The sequence below is a fragment of the Durio zibethinus genome, chromosome 4 (genome assembly GCF_047325235.1).
Source record: "Durio zibethinus cultivar Kanyao isolate XHJ-2024 chromosome 4, ASM4732523v1, whole genome shotgun sequence".
Lineage (NCBI taxonomy): Eukaryota > Viridiplantae > Streptophyta > Magnoliopsida > Malvales > Malvaceae > Durio > Durio zibethinus.
Genome location: NC_143165.1, coordinates 11,306,255 through 11,322,703, shown reverse-complemented (window position 1 = coordinate 11,322,703; position 16,449 = coordinate 11,306,255). Strand labels below are relative to the sequence as shown.

Genomic DNA, 16,449 nt, shown 5'->3' with positions numbered 1-16,449 from the left:
ACGTTTTAATGGACGTAAAAAAAGAGTTCACAGTTTGGCACAACATTAAGATTACTCCAATATGTTTAAATTACCAAAATGATGTTCTTTTTTTCTTACAAAATATCGATAAAATTGCATACATTTTCAAATTACATTAATTTTAGATTAAATCGAATTATCATTTTTGAAATGATTGAATAAATCAATTGAATTAAACTTAAATATTTCTTCCTTGTATTGACAACTTGAAAACTAAGATAAAACAAAAATACAAAACCAGCTCGGTTCACACTGTCAAGTGTTGATTAATCACCTTTGCGCCGCAAAAATCACAACCTTAATTAAGGATTAATTAACCAATAATATGTCATTAACACAGCAATCTCGGCACGTGCTAATGTATCGTCATGTGAATGGCTTTATTACAAGCCAAAGCAACCGCCGACCATTGGAGGACAGAGCTGTCAAACAAGGCAATGACATCTTACCACGTGGCACATTCTTGCTGTATGAACTCAAAAACCATGTCTAACAAAGTAAGAAAGAGATTTTTGTCTGTAAGAATCTTCCTAAGTTGTTGCATATGCTTTGGATTAAGTCACCAAAATCAAAGGTACCCCCAAAGTTTATATATAATATACGTTTTCTTATATGCCATGGCATCAATATTAAACCCAACAAATTTTTTTTTTTTGTTTTTCCTGTTTCTTGTGTTCTTCTAATGAGGTGGATTAGAGGACCTGCCATAGGCCGTGGCGCCACAGCTACCGTATCGCTAGCCACCGCCACCCCTTCTGGTGAGCTTTTCGCCGTTAAGTCCACTGAGTTATGTCACTCAATGTTCTTACAAAGAGAGAATTATCTCTTGTCCAAATTAAGTTGTCCTCGTATTGTTAAATACATAGGCTATAATCTTACAAATGGAACAAATAACAAGCCTATGTACAATCTTTGCATGGAGTATGTCCCCAGTGGCCTGCTTTTCGAGGAAATTCAAAGGGTAGGAGGGAGATTGGATGAAGAGAAAGTTAGATTGTACAGTCAGCAGATTTTACAAGGTTTGAATTATCTTCATGATAATGGGGTGGTACATTGTGACATCAAGAGCCAAAATATTTTGATAGGTAAAGAAGGTGCAAAGATTGGTGATCTTGGTTGTGCTAAATTGATGGGAAAAGTTGGTTCTAATGGAGATTTTGACAGGGCAGCATTTTCCGGTACACCGTCTTTCATGGCACTTGAGGTGGCACGTGAGGATCAGGGTTTTGAAGCTGATATATGGGCTCTTGGATGCACAATTATAGAGATGAGCACTGGGAATTCCCCATGGCCAGAGCTGAATGATCTGGTTTCAGCTCTTTATACGATTGGATTTTCGGGTGAAATACCTGAGATTCCAAAGAGGTTATCTGAGAAAGCCAAGGATTTTCTGAGAAAGTGTTTGAAAAGGGATTCAAAAGAGAGATGGACAGCTAAAGAATTGCTTCAACATCCATTTCTAGAAGAATTGGATGCACTTTTAAAGGAAGTAAAGGAATCTACCATCAATTCTCCAAGTTCTGTGCTAGATCATGGTCTCTGAGATTCACTGGATGTGGTGGAAAGTCCTGAGAACTCGATTCCTCAAGAGATTTCCTTGAAGTCTCCGACTGACACCATCAAGAAATTGCTTCAAGGCACTCTGTCACCATCTTCCAATCCTTCTTGTTGGACGTGGAGTGAAGATTGGATAACAGTTAGAAGCAGTGGCAATGACATGGTAGAAGATGATTTTGCATTTGCAACTCCATCATTCCTGGAACCTTTTGAAGAAGAACTTGAAATTGAAAGCTCAATCTTAGATGGAGATTTTTTGTTAGAAAATTCTATAGAAAATATTATTGATTTTAGCAGTATTTTGGCATCTGAGAGTGTAAAAGATGATTTTTTTTGTATCAGACAATCTCAATTTTGAGACAGTATTCAATGAAATTTCTTGTTCTATTCCAATCCCATCTTCCGTATTTGATTTCTCCAAAATTTCCTTTGCAGGCAGACATGACCGGCCGGTGATCAACTTGGCTGATTATAATGAAGGATTGGTGCTTGAGACTGACTGGAAGAGAGGGTTGACTCCATTTTTCAATCTATCAGGCAATGACTTTTAACAAAGTCAAGTCTTCTCTGACGTGCAACAAGTTGGAGAAACCAACATGGTTTCAGTTTGCCAACTTTTGTTTGAGTCAACTGATGGAGAAATGAAGACTCAGCAGCATTAGCGTTTTACAATGTCATCATTTCTATCTTTGGTAGGCGAATTACTTGTTAAGACCAAGTATTGGCCTTTCACATTCAGAAAAAGAAAAATTTTGTTAGATAATTATATGAGCAATGAAACTATGAAAAAGTTTGGCAATTGTCAAACGGGGTTGGTTGAGTTGGTAAAGTTGGAATATTTTGTTTATAGAGCCTGGATTCAAATCCCGTTGCCAGTAATTTTTCTTTATGGAAAATCTGTAAATCTAATTCAAGTTCTCTCTGCGGTTTATCCTGACCTTGAAATGGGAAGCCTCCTCTTACCTTGAACTTTTATGTACCATAAAAAAGCCTGGTAATTTATAATCGAGGCTATGAAAATTGAAGATTCTCATCTTTTGAAAACCATCAACTGCAGGTTAATCATTCTTCCAGTACTATTCATGAATTGATTAATTGTATATATCCAATAGTAGCCTTCTGGTTTGGGTCCAGTTCGTCCCATTTTTCCAGTTTCAGGTTAAAATTCATTCAAATTCTGAGAAAGGTCTGGTCTGGTTTATTCTCTCATGAATCAAAAGAAAAAAAATTTTTTTTTTTGATTCAAGAAATGTTTGGTTGGCAAAAGTTAGCAGGATAATTCGACAACATAAAAACTGTGTATAGCCATTTAATTTGAGCAATTAGATGATGTTAAGGCAGTGAAGGACAGATATTGAAAACTTAAGCCAACGCCATGTATCAAATTGCAGATTTGCAGAAGTTCATTCTTCTCATTTTTGATCTTATTACAACATATGACCCTGTCTGAGGTATGTTTATGATTCTGTTTACTTCTAAGTTCTAACATCAATTTTTCATCTTGAAGCTGTTGCCCTCTTTGGATGTTCTTTCAGATCATGATGCTTTACATCAGGCTTTAATTTCGTTTCTTCAGCTGCCTCCAATCTCTTTGTTTTTGGAAGCTCTTTGATATAGTAGTGTAATCTATACGTAACCAGTGCAAGGAATTGAGCAAACCCTGAAATATAACCCTTTAATATGAATGTTAGAAGACTTCTTTTAAAAGGTAATTGGAACTATTTCAAAACGTACATCATTGAGCTGATAATTTGATATTAAACCTGATAATTTTTGTATTTATATTGTGTTTTATATAAAAATTACGTGTAATAATTCGTGTTGACATAAAATATGGAATACATTTTTGGTCTCTGTCAAACTAATCCAGGATTTTAGTCTTAATTGAAATTTAGTATTAATTGCTATTTAACATCTTAAAATTGTGTCAAATTATGTAATTTTAAATCAGATTTTATGTTTAATGCTATATGAATTATAATACAGTAATTTTTATATTTTATATATATTTAACATGAAATAAATAAACACAGATATAGGAATTGCTAGTATATATAGTTAAACCTTAAAACTCATACACCTTAGGAACTTCAAATGAAGTTAATGATGGTAAGTTACCCATTAGAGATGCTTCCAAAATTTGATTTGCCATTAGAACCTCATCGGTTGGATTGAGAACACCACCTTCCAATGAACGTTTCTGGATCTCAATAATATTGTATGAGATAGAGATAAAAACAACAAACAAAGTTCCTGCAACAGTCTTTGCAATCACAGGGCCTCTTCCTTCCTTCATCTTGTCCAATACCTTCGTCACCAGGTTTCTTAGAGGAGACCTGAACAGAAGCACCAGAACAAAGAGCCATTTCAGCAGAAACAAGAGTAATCAAGAGATGAATCATCTCAATCAAGTATTCAAAAAACTACTGCAATGGTTTCTGAGAAAATTATAATACAATTTATGGGGTTAAAATGGAGTCAAAACCCAAGTCTACAATAGAAAATGTTAACAACATGTTTAAAATTTTGGTATCTGCTTCAAAACTTCAGTTTTGGTTCAATTAAGGAATTACACTTTACATTTCTATAAGAAGAATAGAATATATCTTCACTAACAGGAATGGACACAACATGTATTAACAAGGAGAAACAGAATAACTTGCAGGCTCAGTTTTGAAGCAGCAAAAGTGCTTTCTGTATTTTTTTTTTTTTCCTACATTCCCATGTCAAAATATAGTGAATTTAAGTCAACGATTTATCATGTTGATGGATAGCAATGAGTTCGTTGTGAGATAACTTGGGCTAAAACTGGGCTTGGGCATCATAATCCAACTCTCCTTATCTTTTCCTTGTCGTAAGTTCGAAAATAGACATAGTAATTTAAAACACAATATAATCATACAATATGAAAATAACACAAAAAAAAAAAAAACACTAAAATAACATGACCTAAAATTTTACTAAAATTTTCATCTCACCCATTTGTTTCTACTTACTATTTGTAGTTTCGAATGTGATGCATATTAAGTTAGATAAAAAAAATTTAATTATTGATTAATAAAATTAATTTTTATATTAATTTTATTTATATTTTAAATAATTATGTTTGAATAAAAATAATTATCATATCATAACTATTTAAATATAAATAGAGTATTACTCATACATGTTTTGATTATACAAAAGATCATAACTATCTGAATAAAAATTTATATTTATTCATTCATTATAAATAAATATTTCAGTATAATTATTTTCACTACTTCTAATTATAATATTTGAGACTTTGAGGTTTTATTATATCTTAAAGATATAATTACCTTTAAAAAAATGTTTTACTCGCTTTCAAAGCTAAAATTTTTTTATATTATTTCTTTTCTCTTATTTATTTTTTATAACACTTTCCTGTTAAGCTTTTCGTGTTGAGTCTTGGCTTCTGGCCACCACAGAGCTGGTTTTACCAGTGAAGGAAACTTAGCAAGCATGGTTCCAAACGAGGGAAGTGGATAAGCTTCGTCTAATGCCAAGACTTTCTCCATTGCGGCTTTCACATCATCTGAATCTGGGTTTCCAAGAGCAATGATTGTATTTATCTCCTCATGAAGCTGCTTAAACAATCTTGAAGCATTTCTTTGTTCTTCAGCCAACTGACACGGCTGTATCTTACTCATAACCAGCAAAACCCCGGTTGATGCAATGTAAAGCAAACTGGAAGATAGTTTCAGAACCAAAAATGATGCTGCACCTCCAACGGCAGCTGCAATTCCAGCCATTGTCGCCACTGTGACTGTCATTTCATTGACAGAAAATAACAGAAGCCAGTTCCAGTTATCACGCTGTGCTCCAATAGTCCAATGTTCTTGCGCATTTCAACTATTTCTGCTACAATATCCATAATAGCATACATCTCTTGCAACACCATTGAATTAGAGATTTCTGCCTTGCTTACGCTGTTATTTCCAAGTTCAGGCTTAATTTCTACCAGGGGATTGGTTGTTTTCAAGGTTTTCAACCCTTTTCTTCTGTTAAACTCATCATTCAGGAATTCGGAAACTGAAATATTTGGGTTATAAAGATTGGCTTTGGTTTTTCCAAAGGAACTTGAGGAAGAACTACAAGAGAAAATTGGTGAAAAAGCTTGAAGCATAGCCATGATCACTTTGCTTGGGATTCAAAGGCTTTTTGCACTAATACGAGTGAGAATCTGATATTTATGCCAGAATAATTGGAGGATTTTCTACAGAACTTGTCCATGGTTTCATTTTCAACGTAATTGAATTTGACTTTCCTTTACGGTTATTGAAGTGTAGAGCCGGTTAAAAACTTCACTTGATTGGTTCACTTGACATTATTTGCTTCTTGATGGGTATTTTCACTTGACATTTTACTTTTACATTTTCATTGCCAAAGAAAGGTGAGAATCAATGCGATCCCAATACTTTAACATTATAAAAAGTACAGAGGAAGTAGGAACTTGAAGAGATCATCACGTTAAGAATTAAGTATTAGAATAATCAATCCCAAATTTATACAGATATCCTCAAAAAATTAAATTTAATTGTAAAAATTTCACCGTCTACGACCATTCTTTTATTCTAAGAGTTATTGAAAAGAGTTGAAAGTATTAGATTTATGATGTTCATCTTTTTGTTCTATTCAGACTGTTACTTCATTTTTTTTAATTGATAATTCATATATTTATATCATATAAAATTTAATAATTTATATAAAAAATTACATATTATAATTTATGATAATAAAAAAATATGAAATATATTTTTTTGATTTTATTAAATTTATATATAATTTTTATTAAAATTTTAAATCATATTATTTATATATATATATATTTTTATCATTGTTATACCATATAATTATATCATGATTTAAATTATTGACGAAAACAATAAAGTTTGATTTATGAGCATCCACGGGTAAATCTTGATTTCTTTTTCCATAGAGCAAGCAAATACCCCGTTCTTTTTCAATTTTCGTATGGTCACGAAACAAAACAGGTAAATGTGAACCCCAATTCCTAACCATTTTCACCCTTTGAAGCCCAGAGTTCTACGTTTCAAGGAGACCAGAATTACTCAGTTTAAGACTGAAAGGAGGAAAGTCGACGCGCATTCACTACGTAACGACGATGAAATATGACCAACCATACCAATAATATTCTTCAGTCTTCATTCCTAGAGCAACATGTGTTGTCTTTGTCAATGCAACGCTCTTTGAATCTAGGCGAGCATTATTCGGTTTAAATCAATTAAACCAATTTAAAATTACAAAGTAACTTTTTATCCCTCTTATTGTGAATTTCAAGACCAGAATTCAGAGAAGATGATTGGACTTGCTAAAGAGAAGGATGGACTATACTATCTTGAGACATCAAATAACACAAGTAGTATCAAGAATAATTTATCTTTGTCATTTCTTTTTGAAAAATCTTCCAATAAAAACAAAATCTGACTTTATCATTTTCGTCTTGGACATCTTTCTTTTGGAACCTTGAGAAACATGTTTCCTTCTTTGTTCCAAGGATTAAATGTCGAAGATTTTCATTGTGATGTTTGTGAACTTGCAAAGCATAAACGTGTGTCTTTTCTAATCAGTAACAAAAAAAGTTCTACTCCATTTTACTTGATTCATAGTGACATTTGGGGTCCTTCTACAATTCATAATATTTCTGGTGCGAGATGATTTGTTTCATTCATAGATGATTGTACTAAGGTCTCTTGAGTTTTTTTACTTAAATCCAAATCAGATGTGAATAGTGTGTTTTTAAGTTTTCAAAACATGATCCAAAATCAATTTGGAGTGAGAATCAAGAGATTTAGGTCTGATAATGCAAGAGACTACTTCAACCAGAGTCTATCTACCTATTTTCAAAAAGAGGAGATTATCCATGAGTCATCTTGTGTTAATACTCCACAGCAAAATGGAATGACAGAGAAGAAAAACAGTCATTTACTAGCCACAACCCGAGCCTTTCTTTTTCAAGCAAATGTACCTAAATTTTACTGGGGGAAAGTTGTTCTCATTGCCACACATATTATAAATAGGTTACTTTCAAGGGTTTTGAGATTTAAAACTCCTATGAAACTACTCTCACAATTTTATCCCAACCTCAATACCACAAACAATCTCACACCTAAGATATTTGGTTATACATCATTTGTTCATGTTCACAGTCATAACAGGAAAAAGTTGGATCCAAGAACGATTAAGTGTATTTTTGTGGAGTACTCTTCCACTCAAAAAGGATATAAATACTATCATCCTCCTACCAAAAAATTCTATGTGTCTGTAGATATCACTTTTGAAGAAAATAAATCATTTTTTACTCAACCTTATCTTCAGGGGAAGACTTCATTCATGGAAGATAAGGATAAAGACTTCTTTTTGCTTGATTTACCCCCTTCTTCAACATTTACACCCATTAATTCTTCTGAGTCGAAACCTGTTTCTGCTGAGCCCAAGTCAAACACTGAATTTGAGTCTAAACCCATTCCAAATACGAAAGATGTGACAAAGGATAATATTGTTCTTGATTTTATGAAAGAATTACAGGTATACTCAAGAAAGAAAGTTCCAGATCCTGAACCAATGCCAGTCCAAGAACCTGATCCTAACTCTAGAAATGAGGTAACTACAATTTTTTACTCTGTTTCTCAAAATGAGCATGAATCTCCTAAAACTATAACTAGTGATTATGATATACCTATTGCTATTAGGAAAGGAACCAGAGAATGTACCAAGCATCCACTATACCCAATCTCTAATTTTGTATCATTTGAAAAATTCTCACCATCCCACAAAAATTTTCTTGTGAGCCTAAATACTATTTATGTTCCAACTACATTATCCGAGGCATTATCCAGTGAGAAATGGAGGCAAGCCATGAAAATAGAAATAGAGGCCTTAGAAAAAAATCAGACATGAGAACTGGTAGAGTTGCCTAAAGAAAAAAATCCAGTGGGGTGTAAATGAGTTTTCACTGTAAAATACAAGGCAGATGGTACTGTTAAAGGTATAAAGCCAGATTAGTGGCTAAGGGCTACACTCAAACCTATGGAGTGGATTACCAAGAAACCTTTGCTCCAGTTGCCAATATGAATACAATTAGGATTTTGTTATCATTGGCTGCAAATTACAATTGGCAGCTTCAACAATTTGATGTAAAGAATGATTTTCTACATGGTGATTTGGAAGAAGAAATATATATGAAGGTTCCACCGGGATTTGAAAGTCATCTAGAAGCAAACAAAGTATGCAGGCTGAAAAAAGCTTTATATGGCCTTAAACAGTCTCTTAGAACTTGGTTCAAGAGATTTGCCAAAGTGATGCTAGCAATGGGATATAAACAGAGTCAAGGAGATCACACATTATTTATCAAGCACTCTGATTCAGGGAGAGTCACAGTTCTATTAGTGTATGTTGATGATATAATTGTAACTGAAGATGATGAAAAAAAGAGAGAATCTCTAAAACAGTATTTGACTAGAGAATTTGAGATAAAAGAGCTAGGAAGATTGAAGTACTTCCTAGGAATTGAAGTAGCTCACTCACGGTATGGTATTTTCATCTCACAACAGAGATATGTGATAGATCTTCTGAAGGAAACTGGGAAGCTTGCATGTAAACCTGCAAATACCCTTATAGATCCTAATCATAAAATCGAAGAAGCTAATGAAGATGCTGCTGTAAATAGAGAGATGTACCAAAGATTAGTTGGAAGACTCATTTATTTCTCACATACTAGACCTGACATAGCATATTCTGTGAGTGTGGTAAGTCAATTTATGCATAGTCCTAAAGAAGTGCACCTACAGGCTGTCTACCGTATATTGCACTATTTGAAGGCCAATCAGATCATCAATATCTAGGTTAGATATTGCTTTGGCTTTTCTCTTCCCACGCCTCTGGTTGAGGGGTTGGAATTTCAGTTTGTTCTGGATTTGGTTGATCAGCAGAACTATCTTCTTCATCAGATGTGGTTTCATCGGATGAAGGTGGTTCATCCTTGACTACTGGGTTAGTAGCAAGAATTTCAAAATTATCATCTACTAAAAGAAATTTGGGGTTAGTTCCAGAAGCATATACAGATGCTGATTATGTAGGTTCAATAACTGATAGAAGATCCACCTCAGGCTACTGCACTTTCTTAGGTGGTAATCTTGTGACTTGGAGGAGTAAAAAACAGAATGTGGTGGCAAGATCAAGTGCTGAAGCAGAGTTCAGAACAATGGCTCAAGGAATTTGTGAACTACTATGGTTAAAGATTATCCTAGAAGACTTGAAGATCAAGTGGGATGGACCAATGAGACTCTACTGTGATAACAAGTCTGCAATAAGCATTACACACAATCCTATGCAACATGACAGAACAAAACACATTGAAGTAGATCGACATTTCATAAATGAGAAACTAGACAGTGAGTTGATTTGTACACCTTATGTATCAACCAAGGATCAACTTGCAGATGTGTTGACTAAAGGTCTCAGTAGTGCAACATTTCAAGAAATTATTTCCAAGCTGGGAATGGAAAACACCTATTCACTAGCTTGATGGGGAGTGTGAGAAAACACTTATTTACAGCTGATTGTAATATTGTAATCTGTATATTTATATTTGTATCTCTAGAATTAAGTATTTGTATCCCTAAAATTAGAATAGACAATCTTTCAATTATAGGGTTAGTTTTTTAGGAAGATTTAGTTTCCTAGTTTAACTCCTAGTTAGTTATATATAAACCTAAGATTCTTGTATAATTCAAAATAAGCAGTTTTCCAACATACATTCAGTTTCCACACTGATTTATTTCTTAGTTTTTCCACAAAGGGCAATGTACATCATTGGTCTTGGGACTATGTTACCTCCGACAACCATTGGTCGGGACACTATTGAGTGCATACCCAAGATAGCTGACTGCCAAAAAATTGTTTAATCACGTGAGATTCTCGTTCTGGTCTCAAACAAAAGCTGAAGATTAGAAACACAGTAGAGCGAGCGCAAACATCTCTATTAATACAGACGTCACAAGTGTATGGAACCCTCATACATAAACAAGCATGCACAATTATTCAGTTTGTGACCACTAACCTGAGGAGGGTTGATAATTGAGGTACTCAACAAGCTTCCATAAACACCACCATTGGATATTGTAAACGAGCCTCCAGCCATTTCATCAATTGATATGGTCCCATCATTTGCCTTCTTTACGAGGCTGTTGATTGTCTTCTCTATCTCAGCAAAATTCATCTTATCAGCATCTCGAATAACTGGAACAACAAGCCCCTGACAGGAAAGATAAAGAAACAAAAAGCTTAACATAGAAACATGAATCACATTCTTTTTTTTCTTTTTCTTAACTTTCAGTGCCCATGAAGGATGAGGTGATCTATGCATATATTTATCAATAGAGGCCTATTTGATTGGTGGGGAAACTTTGAAGATTAGCAACAAGCCAAAATGAGAAAAGACTTGATATAATCTTCTAGATACCTCATTTTCTCATTTGTCATGAAATAAAATAAAGCAACTTCAGCTCAGCAAATAAAGAAAACAAGTAAAAAAAAAAAAAACCCTTCAAAAAATCTGTAATGTTTAATTGTCAAAGGACACAGTTTTGAACCTATTGATTACGCATTTCAACTTTAGAAACTGCTCTAAGTTCATAGGTAATTCTTAAATTCAATACATTTTTACATGATGTTTAAATTTCTTTCAAAACAAGCCAAGAAAGAATGCTGAGAGAAACACTAACAATCCAAGTTTCAGCAAGCCATTAAATGGATAAATTGCAATTTGGCAGATCAATCACAAAAAAGATTACCTTCGGAGTACCAACAGCAATGCTGATATCAATATAATCTCTATAAATAATATCATCCCCATCAATTGGCAAATCAATCAGAAAAAAGATTACCTTCGGAGTACCAACAGCAATGCTGATATCAATATAATCTCTATAAATAATATCATCCCCGTCAATTACGCATTTACTATAGGCTGATGCTGAAGTGCACTAACAGCAGCCTGAAACAAATAAAATAGAAGAAATGATAAGGGAAAAAAGAGAAAGCAAAGTTAGTGAAGACAGGCCATGAGTGCATATGTGACCATTTCAAGAACAAATTTTGCATACTTCAACAAATCCTGACATAAATCCCAACTTGACACCATGTCTCTCAACAAAAGCATCCTTGAAATCAGAGCGGAGCTTCATCAAATTAGTCCTGCAATGATAAGCAAATCAAAAATAAAAGGAAACAAATCAGCATAGCCTTCATAAAGTATAATGATCTGGTTAACTTCACAGAAAACTTGTATCAGAAAAGGGAAGCAAATAGTTAGGTACAGTCAAAGAATCATCTGAACCTAAAAAAAATCAAAATATAAATGTTTAGAAAGTGAAGTAGCACAGACGGCAGGATGCCAAACACCTGATGCAAAGAACTAAAATATGAAGATAACTGAACTCACATGTCAACTTCATTGAATGTTGTCAACATCGCAAAAGTATTCTGAGAATCTTTCAATCGCGTAGCAACCCGTTTCCTAACCCTTGTCATAGGAACCTGTAATCATGAAGCCATAAACTCAGGATATTTTCTAAGATGCTAACATCATTTTTCACAAAAGGCATCAGAAAATTCTAAGCATACCCTTTGGATAACATTTGGATGCAAACAGCAAATGAAAAGATTTACTCTTCTTTCCCTTTCCTTGGGTGGTAGTATAGGTTCAGTAGCAGTTCGTTTTGGAGGTGGTGGAGAAGGGGCTTTAGGCTTCTCCACAGCAGGAGAGACTTCGACTTTAGCTTTTGGCTTATCCTCCTTTACAGTTTCAGCTGGAGGAGAGGGCTTGGAAGCAGCTTTTTCTGATTTCTTTTCAGAGGGGGCATATCAGTGGACTTTGAAATGACAGCAATCTTGGTACCTGGTTCCACAATATCTCCTTGGCTATATACTGGCAAGAATTATGACATTAATATTCAGGATCCAATCCACTTCCCTTCCTCCCAGAAATGAGAAGGCAGGAGTCTAGGAACGACCAACAAGCTAGATGCATGCGTGCATGCATGTTTGACCCAAAGATCCAGATTTATTGATATATTACCTCTTGTATCACACCATCTTGGGGGCTGACAACATCAATTGTTACCTGATGGAAATAAACACCACAGGTATGAAGGGTATAATATCTTCTTGATAGAGGAAAAGGAGAAGAATAGTACTTTATCTGTTTCTATCTGAGCGATTGGTTCGTCAGCTGCTACTCTATCACCAGGTTCTGCTCTCAAATTTCAGATACATACACAATCAAACACTTACAACCCTGAAAACGAATATTTCTAGTGAATGAATGGAAATTACAATAGCAGAAAACATACTTTTCAAGAATGTTGCCAATGTGCCATCAGTAATTGATTCTCCCATAAAAGGGACCACAGCATCAACCAGATCCCCTTCATCACAAGTTAAGTAAAATAGGAAAGTCAAAATCTTTAAATTTAACATAATTACAACATAAAAGGGAATTCATCTTTATTTTCAAGCAGACCTGTTCCTAATCGGCATGTACTTTTTGAAAGTGAAAAATGCACTAAAAATGCCAAAATGGTGGAGGTGCAAGTCTAGTACCACCAAAGTTTACACCAAATCATTATACAACTAAATTGCAGCCAAAGTTTTGAAACTATTGCATTCACACTTTTCCAGAGAAAGATTTTAAAAGAAATTTTGAACTAAAACTATTTTCTTCTTTTGACATATTGCCTGCCATAGTACCTCTTGGGCGGCCCAACTGCTAACTGAAAATTGGGTTTGACAATTGTTAGATGTTAGTGGTCTACCTCAGATAAGTGGTGATTCAAATAAACAATTATAATGCACAGGATCTAAATTCTAGCAAAAACCAAAAACACACATCCCTATGTTAATACCATTCAAAAAAGACCAAAAAGAGAAAAAATGCTAATAAACCTTAGGCCAAATAAATATCATTAAGGAAATTATTCAATAACATACCATCTCCAGGAGCAAAAGCCCTGCACGACTTTTGCATGATAGCCTCTGACTGAATGCTAGAAATGACATCCCTGCCCACAAGCAAAGCTTTCAGGGGAAAGAAGTAAAGAAGTGCTAAGGAGCAGCTAACTGATTTAAAGAATTATATATATATATATATATATATCATGGAAAGAGAATTTCCTTTACCAGTTACGCTAAGTAATCTAGTTCCTGATAAACAAATAAGAGATGGACTATGCATTGAAATGGGCCTGCTATTAAAGTTAGATATACAATTGTCAGAATAATCCAGTAGTCAACTCATACCCTGTGACAGTTTAATTCCTAACATTGATGTGCATTACAAAGTTCAGAACCAACTAATCTTGTCTCTGTTAAACCAGCTGAACAGCCTATAATAATAATTTAATATTTCATTAACAATGAAGAAAATCAACAAAATTATGCCAACAAAAGAAGAAAAACCACCCAAAAGATATACCTGGCAGAACAAGATGAGAGAAGTTTCGGACATGGGCAATTCCTCTCGGTTGAAGTAATAGTATCTGTTCAAGCACTTGAAATTTCAATCTCATGAGAATATTTACCAATGGATGACAAAAATTCAAACTCCAAATGATTAAAAAGAAAAAAAAGTAACATTATTTCTAAATTAACTAAAGATTAAAATTTCAAATTTTATGGACAATAAAATGTGCGATTTTTTACTTTAAATCAAAGGACTAAGTTTGAATTATTTTTGAAAAAAAAAAAAGAGAATATTTTACCATATGATCTTGCACTTCCTTTACTTTATATCAACATTTTAATATTGCAAGGCCTAAATAAATCAACCATCTTCGACATCAGTTATAGATTTAATAGCATCAAGATCAACTGAAATTCAAAGAAACTGAACTAAGTTCATGATTACCAAATCTAATTCATTATCAACTGAATTATTTACCTCTTTTCCAGCATTACAAGAAACTCTAGATACTGAAACACCCGATCGAATCGCCAGCAATGACTTCCCTAATACCTGAAAAATCACAAAAAAATGAAAAAAACATTAACAAAATCCTATGCTTTAGCTAAATATATTACAATTTAAACAATAAAAGTTCTAACCAAAGATGATGAGCCTCCGCTCGCGACTTTTCTCCTTAAAGCGCCCAACATCACCGATATTCAATCCCTACTCTTTTTTTCAAAATCAGAAGCAAAAAATAAAAAATCAATAATTTTAAACCCAAAAAATCAAATAAAAATCAATAAATTATAACGTAACTTACCAGATTTCAGTGTATAAGCAGTATATGAATGAGACGTGAAGCAAAGTAATATCGAAGAGAGAGCAGTTTGACTTGATTGCTGCAGACAAAATTGAGAGTCGTCGAATAGAGTATAATTTTAAAAAGACGGTTTTTAAGAGAGATTTGGCTTTTCTTTCTTTTGTTTGGTTTGAGAGAAAATTAGAGAAAGAAACCGCGAAGATGCGGGTTTTGCGGGTCTGTTGTATCCGCAATGGCAAGCTCATTTGAGCTCTCTTACCTGGCAGCGTTTTATTGATAGATACAAGTGAGGATTCTTTTCTTCCTTTTAACCGGGAAAGGAAGGAAAAGTCGTTACGGCGCCGTTTCGAAAAATGACACTGTGAGCTTTGTTTGGGTTCGAAAATCTAGATTTAGGCTTCGTTTGGGCTCAAAAATCTAATGTTTAGGCTTCGTTTGGCTTCGTTTGGCTTTTATTTGGATTTAGAAATTTAAAACTTTTAAGACCGGCATCTCATAATTTATTATGATAAACTTTTATTTCTTCCATCTTAATTTCTATGTTCATATTTATTTATATCTTAAAATTATATATTTTTTTATATTTTTAAAACTCTTACATTTTATATTTTGACATTATTTTTTTATATATTTTTTTTACATTTTAACATTAAAAATCATAAAATTTTAATTTTATAAAAAATTTAAAATTTAATATTAAATACATAAAATCAAAGTTTTTTTTTCTTTTTTTTAAACTCCATGAAAGTTAATAACACCCAAACAAATTGAAGTAGAGGGAATATAAGTTAAGTTTTTAATATATCTTAAGAATGGTGAAAATATTAAAAATTTTACTATAAAAATTTCCTTATTACTATTATATGTATACATGGTACTATTAAAAAGTGATTTTATGAGAAATCAAGGATTAACATAGTCTTCGTGTGTTGACTTGATAATTAATATGTTAATTAATTTGCCAAAGAAAAATATTATTTCAATAGTACTAAAATTGCTTTTAAATTGAAGGTTTTGAGTTTGAACTTTAGTGTAATAAAAAAAAACAGAAAAATGTTCTTTTGTTTTCATTAATTATTGGATTAAATTTTCTCAACTGGTAATTAAGGTTAAAGACACAAGATTTGTATTTATCGTGAAAGTGAACCTTGGGGTATCTTCAATTTTAATGATAGAAATGCAAATTAAGTTTTTTTAACTTTATTAAAAATCTAGTAGTAGGATTCAAAGCTTCACTTAGTTCATGTAGTCACTTGTAATAGGTAGCATCTAGTAAATTTAGGGTTGGAATTCAACCTTTGCACTTCCTTCCCTTATCTCCAAGCTACGATCTCATAAAAAAAAATTACTGAGAATGGGTTAAAATTGAGGTTTCAAATATATAGCACATTATTAGAAAAATGGGTTTTATTGGTGAAAATTTTCATTGGTAAAAGCCAAATTTTTGTCAATGATAACATTATTGACTGATTTATAGATAAAAAAATTCCATCGGTATTAACTAAGTCAGTAATGTTATTCCGTCCATAACAAACAAATACATTATAGGGCCTGCTAATGT

The 16,449-nt window shown here is 33.2% G+C and overlaps 3 pseudogenes across 2 annotated transcripts; 1 reads left to right on the top strand and 2 right to left on the bottom strand.

Annotated features, from left to right (window-relative positions):
• The first annotated feature begins 667 nt into the window (after window positions 1-667).
• Window positions 668-2,521, top strand: LOC149519154 (mitogen-activated protein kinase kinase kinase 18 pseudogene; annotated as a pseudogene).
• A 152-nt stretch (window positions 2,522-2,673) lies between these two features.
• On the bottom strand, window positions 2,674-10,232 carry LOC149519153 (uncharacterized; annotated as a pseudogene). Its single transcript, XR_016341548.1, has 2 exons — window positions 3,697-10,232; window positions 2,674-3,238 (listed from the first exon to the last, which is right to left on the bottom strand). The product of XR_016341548.1 is annotated as an uncharacterized LOC149519153 (transcript).
• A 146-nt stretch (window positions 10,233-10,378) lies between these two features.
• On the bottom strand, window positions 10,379-15,155 carry LOC111288712 (dihydrolipoyllysine-residue succinyltransferase component of 2-oxoglutarate dehydrogenase complex 2, mitochondrial-like; annotated as a pseudogene). Its single transcript, XR_016341550.1, has 15 exons — window positions 14,889-15,155; window positions 14,725-14,796; window positions 14,561-14,635; window positions 14,096-14,159; window positions 13,971-14,006; window positions 13,612-13,698; window positions 12,975-13,049; window positions 12,819-12,874; window positions 12,672-12,745; window positions 12,292-12,543; window positions 12,065-12,159; window positions 11,727-11,817; window positions 11,508-11,617; window positions 10,682-10,876; window positions 10,379-10,507 (listed from the first exon to the last, which is right to left on the bottom strand). The product of XR_016341550.1 is annotated as a dihydrolipoyllysine-residue succinyltransferase component of 2-oxoglutarate dehydrogenase complex 2, mitochondrial-like (transcript).
• Between the last annotated feature and the right edge of the window lie 1,294 nt (window positions 15,156-16,449).